The sequence below is a fragment of the Hyposmocoma kahamanoa genome, unplaced genomic scaffold (genome assembly GCF_003589595.1).
Source record: "Hyposmocoma kahamanoa isolate Upper Pololo Valley unplaced genomic scaffold, ASM358959v1 62, whole genome shotgun sequence".
NCBI classification, from domain to species: Eukaryota; Metazoa; Arthropoda; class Insecta; order Lepidoptera; family Cosmopterigidae; genus Hyposmocoma; species Hyposmocoma kahamanoa.
Window position 1 is genome coordinate 20,530,547 of NW_020653850.1, and position 8,159 is coordinate 20,538,705.

General features: G+C 31.3%; 1 protein-coding gene across 1 annotated transcript in view; it reads right to left on the reverse strand.

Annotated features, from left to right (window-relative positions):
- The window catches only part of LOC113229438 (spondin-2), a 107,558-nt gene extending 102,117 nt beyond the window's left edge, over positions 1-5,441 (reverse strand). Inside the window, exon 1 of the mRNA XM_026463022.1 lies at positions 5,276-5,441. The gene's annotated coding sequence lies outside the window, so the exon portion shown is untranslated. The remainder of the gene's footprint in view (positions 1-5,275) is intronic.
- Between the last annotated feature and the right edge of the window lie 2,718 nt (positions 5,442-8,159).

Genomic DNA, 8,159 nt, shown 5'->3' on the forward strand with positions numbered 1-8,159 from the left:
TCTTGTAATATTCTGTAAGTACGTGACTATTAGATTTTTGCGTTAGTATTTTTAACAATCTTTTGTTTTTGCATGAAATTTTTATACCAACTGTTAACCAGTGTTTTTTAAAGTAATTTTTTAATTTAATTTTACGTTTTGGAATACATTGTTGTAAACAATTTATTAGGGTATCGTTGAACGCTTTATAATTTTCATTAATATTATTGCTATTTGTTATAATTTTATTCCAACTGATTAATACTAATTTTGATTTGAAACGTTGGATATTTAATTTAGTATACATTCTTTTTTCGGTAAACCAAGTTATTTTTTTATTAGTTTGTTTCGCCAATTTGATTTGCATAATAGTTGCGAGGTGATCGGAAAAACCTAAATCCTGCACGGTCATTTGAAAATTTGTATTTTTGAAATTAACAAATATTAGATCCAAACATGTTGAAGTGGTTTGCGTAACGCGCGTAGGTGTTTTAATGTAGTTTGTGAAATTATATTCTAGCATGAGATTTAAAAATTGTTTAGCTTTTAAGTTGTTGTCTAAGATGTCTATATTAAAGTCGCCTCCCAGTACAATGTTCAATTTTGAATATTTACAATTTACATAATTCAAAATAAGTTTTAACTGACTATAGAACATATCCTCCTCATTTCTATTCCAGTATACACTCAGCAGTAAGATATTGTGTTTAGGCAATTCAATTGCGCACACCTCTATAACAGACTCAATTGACAAATCTGTAATATCTGTTTTGTCTATACTCTCGATGGAGTCCTGTAACAGGATACATACTCCTCCACCTCCGCGGTGTTTACGGCAATAGGATGATGCAATTTTGTAACCATTGAATTGCATCAAATTTAGTTTTTCTTGAGTCAGCCAGGATTCGCCAATGCATATGGCTTGATATGTGTAGTCTTTGTCAATGAAAGCTTCAAGTATGTGTTGTTTGTTATTTAGGCTTTGAAAGTTTTGAAATAGTATTTTAAAAAGTTGTGCTGTAGTTCCGAAAGGAATTGTTGTAGTTGTAGCTGTGGCGCCAATGATGGTTGTTGTTTATATTTGGCGTTTCATGCTGTAAGTTTAATTACCTAACCTTTCACTATGCCTTTGTATTGTCTCTGTTTATTTTGTGTATACCCTAAAGAAATAAATAAAAAAGTATACTGAATAAATGGGCATATGTTCAATGATTAATGCAAGCGCGTAGCGACTGGGGGTTCATGACCTCCGTCTAGAGTCTTATGTGTATACTCGTATATACATATATGTAGATTAATTTGAGCCCCAGGTAAATATTGAGAGCTCTTTAACCCAAACCAAAATCAAAGTGCTTTCAACTTTGTACAAAAATGAAATTAATACTTTTTTGTCTGTTAATGTTGGGATTTAAATACTCGTAAAAAATCAAACATATGTTTTATAATATAGCAAGTATTTAGTTAATTAGAATACGTAAGATGTTAATATCGCGGAGTTTTGATCAAAACAGATTTTAATTAACAACTTCGCCCTAAATCAGAGCTTTCATGCAATTTTACTGATTCCGTTGATATTAAGATTAAATTTCCAATTAACGCTTTCTAGGAGTAGTGGAATATGTTAGGAAAACTACCAAAAAGGAATTTCGAATAACTTCTAATAATATTAATTAATAAACACTGTAGAAGGGCGTTCGATTTAGTACTTGGTGACGTCACCAATTTCAGTAAAGACTTCAAAAGCAAAAAGTATAAAAAGTAGCTATCAGATAGGTCCAGGCAATCGTTTCTACAAGGACTCAACTCCTAGAAACTTATCGACAATTCTGATGTTTCTCACACACAAATAAAATTCGGTTGAAAAAGTCACCATTCGAGGAAAAATGTTAACAACGCGATGCAGAAATTAAGTAAAAAGGGTCAGTGCCATCTAGCGGATTTATAGAGAACTATCTGACGTACAAAGTTGATGCAAAAAAAATTAAAAAGTTTTCATGCATTAGCGAGGGTTGTTGTTGCCAAACATTCATAAAAATTCTTAACTTAGAAATTAATGTCATTGGTACATGCCACTACGGGGATCCGAATCGTAAACTTTCTCAATTGAAGGAACCGTTTTCACACTGTGCTTTCACCGCTCTAGAATAGTCTATTACAGTCAAAATATTAGTATATGCTATACTAAAGCCAATTACAATTTAATCGTAAAACAGAATACACAATTAAAGTTGTTTTATGATAAATAGTAATGGCAATAGGAAATGAAACTATTTTTCCGGATTTAAATTGCGTATATTCGTTTTTTCAAACTAATCATCGTTTCTGACATAAGACTGCAGTACTAATTAAAATGTTTATTCTAATTTCCATTAATAATAAATTTAACTTAATAAAAATTCATATTGTTAAAATAAAATAATTTGTAAAACATAATGTAGCGTACATTGGAATGTTTCTTTGTAAAATTAAAAATAAGGTATATAATTAATAACTTTTGTAACTATAGTGAAAAAATAGGGTGGTTTGCATTAATATTAGACATAACTGGTTGATGACTGTACCACCACAGTCAACCGTGACCCTGGGACCAGTAAAGGGCCAACCATCGCGAAAACCTAAGAACTCGATAAGTAATTGAAATGTGTAGTAGGTTACTTAAAAATAACAGCAGGTAGTTTTAGATGAGAAAATTATAATAATAATTAAATATGAAAACAATGAGTGTGTTAGTACATTAACTTATTTAATTATTACTATTACTATATCTCGGTATCCTGGATAATGAAAATTACCCCTGGATTTAATTTTATTACTCTGGCGCTAATAGGAACCACCTGGCTTGAGACTAAGTAATTATTGTAATTGTCTAGGACATTATAATAATTATTATTAAACGGACGTTTCAAACTCATATACGCTGGTCTCTAATTCCCTTAGAGACCCAAAATAAAATAATCTTCCCTAGCACAAATGCAAATAACAATAAAAGAAGCAATAAGCAAAAAGGGTGAAAGATAAAAGATAATAATAATAATAGGGCTGCGTAACCGCGTAGCTCATTGTGGCGTAGAACAAACAAGTGCTACGGAAATTGGTGGATCTACGAAATTACCAGCTTGCAGGTGGGGAAATTCTTTTGACAAAAAATGACATTAACGTTTTTACTTTTTAAATTATTCAATTGTACGTTTGTGCTTACTGAATAATAGTAAGTATAAAACTTACACGTTTCTTATCGCGGTATGAATCCGGGTTCGGTATGAGTCTTGTAATTATATATAATAGTCTGAATTTAGTTTGAGTCGATTTTAATTAAAGATTTAATATTAGTGACACTAAAATTAAAATATGTTACCGGTAATGTTAGAAAAATGGATAAACCTTGCTACACCCATTTAAATTAAGAATCATACGAGATGTTCGAATCATTATTTGGTCAGAAACTATAAGTACCAGAAAAAATTGAGTCAATTTGGAAATCCGTTTTCTAACTTTGCTTAATCGGGAATCGAAGCCCGGACCTTCTCATTGAATAGCTAATTAAAAATTTGTTATTTAAAATATTTGTTTCGTTGTTTTTTTCCATATATTCTTTCTTGTATGTATAATTTTGTGTTTAGCATGGCAAGAGATATTTTCTATTTAAATACAATCTTTGTCATTTGGTTTTTATGCTGCCAAGCGATGGTGTGAACAAGCCGCGTGTCTGGAGGTACGGTTGCATTGCTACTTAGATCTTTAAATCGCCAAGGCCTGATAGGCACTACCTCTACACCTGTCACCCTGAGACATAACTTGACAAGACCCAAATACCTATAATTTCACCAGCACCCTTCAAAACAGGAAATAAGAAAAGTGGCAGTACTTCCCTGGACGTACTCATTGACAAGGAGCTTCACTACTAGTAAGGTACTGGGTTATAAAGATTATCAATATAAATATGAATAAAATATGTAGGTAGTCTGGCTTTTCCATTCACAAATAAACGCACTTCTGTAATACATGCATACCGACATTGACCAGTTACTCGAAATTAAACTAATGATCCACGCAACTGTCAAAAAAGAAATAATTATATTGTTACACTGTAAAAAATTTGTCTGTAAAAGTTTTCGTCATATAGAAAATTTAATTTTCAATTCCAAATTTATATAGAAAATGTGAATAGAAAGGCGGGGAAAGGTCGACCTTGGCGTATATATCGCACGGCTATTACAATAGTGTTATAACTCAAAATATGTGAAATTGAAGATTATACCAATAATGAACGTAAAATTCGATTCTCCACACGCCAATAAAACTGTCTTTAGAATATTGTAAGAAACAACTAAAAGATATCTACTTAACTTAAAATTAGACACGCTTTATGTGAGCTAGTTCTGGCCAAAATAGTCCTTATTCAAAAAGATAAAATTATTTTTTCTCTTTTATTTTTAAATATATTTGACAAGTAGGAAATTGTATGTAAGAAACTATAACCTATACATACATTTTAATTATCTTTCACGGGAAACGAGTATTTCGTTTTTCGTTGATTCTGAGAAAGAACACTTTTCGAGTTAATAGACTATTGTATTAACCGTACGATATGTCACCTAGATAAAGGATGTCCTTAAAAAAGGCCAGGTCAAAAGCAACAAAAATAAACGGGCGTACTTGAAAAGATTAAGATACTTGAAATTGGTATGCCATTTGCGTAGCGAGTGGAAGTCCATAGTCGTTGCCTACCCTAGTACCAGACAGTTGTCACGCCTATTATATTTACATATATATCCAAAATGATGTTATGTTTACGATAGTAGTGTTGTTCATTACAAGAAACATTTTATTCAATTATAGTAAGGATTCAATATTTACTTTATATTTATGTAAATAGCTTTCAAATTATAATTAACAAATTTTATATTATACAATTATTGAAATACGAGTTACTTTGACAACCTCTATAAACCAAACACTCAAATGATAGAAGTAAACAATGATGTTGATAAATGATAACACATTTGGTAATAATTATAATGGAAAAGATATTATTATGCTCATTACAAAGAGTAGCAGACACCTGATGCTCGTAAATTCAATATATATGGTCTCTCTCATTTAGTGAAAAAGCTAGGAGATTATTCACATATTGTATGAATATAACATTGTTTTTGTGAGGAAATAAAGGCAGAACGAAAGAAAAAAGTATTATAAAAAAATTCTAATGAAATATAAAATATATTAAACATCATCAACGCTGAAACAATAATCCAATGGTATATAAACCTGAAAATATTTGCACTTATAAACTTACCGTTCATTCGTAATCCACATTTGCAGTAATTGAACACACAGTTCGTTAAATACGCGTGCACCGAATAAAAAGATTGTAGTACTTTATTCTGTGATGTTATTTATTTTTTATTATCACGGAACGCGGGAGACTGGCGTTGGGGTACGAGGAACACGTCCACACGCCCGGCTATCTTGAGCGAAACTAGGAGCTCCACCGTTCGGAGTGCTCCAAATCAAATTCACAGTATAATGATTGTTACAGGGAGAGACGACTTGAAGAGCGTATATACAGGAGTTGAATGTACTATGCGTATGCATGATTTTTGTGAATAATGAGTAATCAAAGTGGCCTTAAGCAACATATTGTTTTAAATAAAAATATACTTATAATAAAATGTACGTTTTGTGTTAAATAATAATAATAAACTCATTTATTTGTCTTGAAAACAGTAATACATTTTATAATAAAATCAGAGACAGTGTTATTTAACAAGACAAAACGTTTTATGACTCAGCGGTCGCGGGGAACTCACGGCCACTATTATTCTGTCATAACCTTATTGAAGTACTGTAATTAAATATTTCTTTTAGGACATCGAGACTTAAAGTACGTATTGTAATTAATATATTTTATTTTAAAACATGGAAACTTAAAATAATTAACTCTATCAGTATAATACATTTCATGCGCAAGAGCCTGCTGGCTAAGTATATATAAATGTCCGCGAAAAGTTAAAAGTGTATGATTAAATTGAATTATTGATTATTAACCAAAGTATAAAAGTTTATATGGAAAACAATTACTAACTATTCAAGTACCTAAATTAATAAATGAACAACCTGTACAACGCAAAACTTAAATTAATGAACATAACATTAAACAACATTAAAGTATTTTTTTTAAATAACTCAAAGTGTAGTAAATAATTTAATTAAGAACGAAACAAGATACTACCGTGTGTTACGCCAACAAAAAAAATGTCTAACTCTGGAACGAGTGATGTATTAAAGCACTGCGAATATTGTGAATCTAGAAAGAGCAGATGGGATGTATAGCTACCCACATTTTTTATTTTTTTATTTCAATTTTTGTTTATTGTTATTTTACTTGCAATTTAAATAGCAAGAACTTAGTTAATATTACAAACGAGTCACATTGGCGTAATTATTAATATAATTTTTTGTTTGTATTGTTTTTTATTTGTTTAGTTTGTAACTTTTTATTTATTTACCGAAATGGTGAATGCTGGTGTACGATTAAACAAAAAATGGTTTTTGTTACACTATTGGTAGCCTAGATTTAAGTTCTTCTTTTAGTACCTGTTTCTTAATAAATAAAAATAACCTTATTTAAACAAAAGAAGTTAATATCTAGTTCTAACATTTTCGCGATAGTTCCACATAGGAAATGAATTAAATCGTGTATATTTGTTTTTTTTTCAATCAATCAATGTTTCAGGACCTTTACAGGTCAAAAGAACGAGTCAGCCATAACCACGTGACCTATAAAATAAACATACGCGATTTAAACCCGCAAAATAGTTTTATTTCCTAAAAGAAGTTAAGCTTTGAAAAATATTTACAAAACTTCACTTTTGGTCTCTAGTAGTTTTAAAAAGTTTCCCTCACATTTTATTGGCAATTACTCCTTAATAATAAACAGACCAATAAAACAAAACAAAAACCTATAATCCCCTTCAGTCAACTCTACAATATCTCTACTGTATTCCTACATCATCCGTACGAAACCCACTCAAAAGAGAGACAGGCGTATGTACAAGAGAGAGACAACAGAGGGTGCAGAGGTGCGCAGGAAAGAATTAGACGTTTATATGGGCAACGTGTAATAGGATAACAGAGGCTGTGCGTGAGAGCTTTTTACTAGTTTCAAGCATGTGAGGCGCTAATGCAGTATCTCTATGATAGTTGATGTCCTGGTAGTTAAATTGTAGACTGTAAAATATGAAATATCATTTTCATCACTTTTAACGGAATCTGGTTAGCAAAGTACGCCCCACTTCACTATGAGAGCCAGTTAAAAAAAAGTTAGGATAAATTATTAAGTTTATGTTCTTTTTATACTTCCGTGTGCATTAGTATCGTATCTAGTGCTTTCACGTTTTTCGTGTATAAATTGATCTTTATTGACAAAATGTAACCACTAACCTGTTTTCGTTGTAGAAGAAATTGCGATTGAGAACTTCAGGAATGATAAAATTAATTTATTTACACGGCATTAAGAGAGGAAAGTAAAGCGTCACGCAAGCATGAGTGACAAAGAAGATGTCGCTCTACATTTACGTATATATCACATCCTTTTCGGGGTAGGTCTTCCACTTGCCATGATCCTGACACACATCTTTCGCCATATCAATATCCATCAGTGCTTTTTGATCTGGCCTTTCTTTAGAACGTCCTATAATTTAGTAAGTAAATAAACAGGCTAATATACAAAAAACGTAAACAAAATTGAAAGGTTGAACTTCTGATTATTGTAGTGTATCATCAACTCTTCTCAATTGACAGGTAACCGCTATGTCAACGAAATACCACTCTTATGTTGTTCTAGTTAAAAGTAAAAATGTTTATCCAGTGCCTCCCCCTTTCCGTTCGTCCCATCACTCGATATTATGAAACAAAAGTTATCGACAAATTTCGTTCGTACAACAACAATAATAATAATCACCATCATCATCGGGATAAGGATTTATCGCCTTTTTACAAATGTTTTCCACTAAAGTAATAATCTTATGGCTAACTTACAATTTAACTGTAATACCTTTGTAAGAAACTGGAGTCCATACTGGGTATAAATCTGTGTCACAGATCTGTGTGTGTGTTGTGTCACACAATGTCTAAAGCTCTTTCCTGAAAAGTTGTCAGTTTTGCAGATGTAGCCTTAT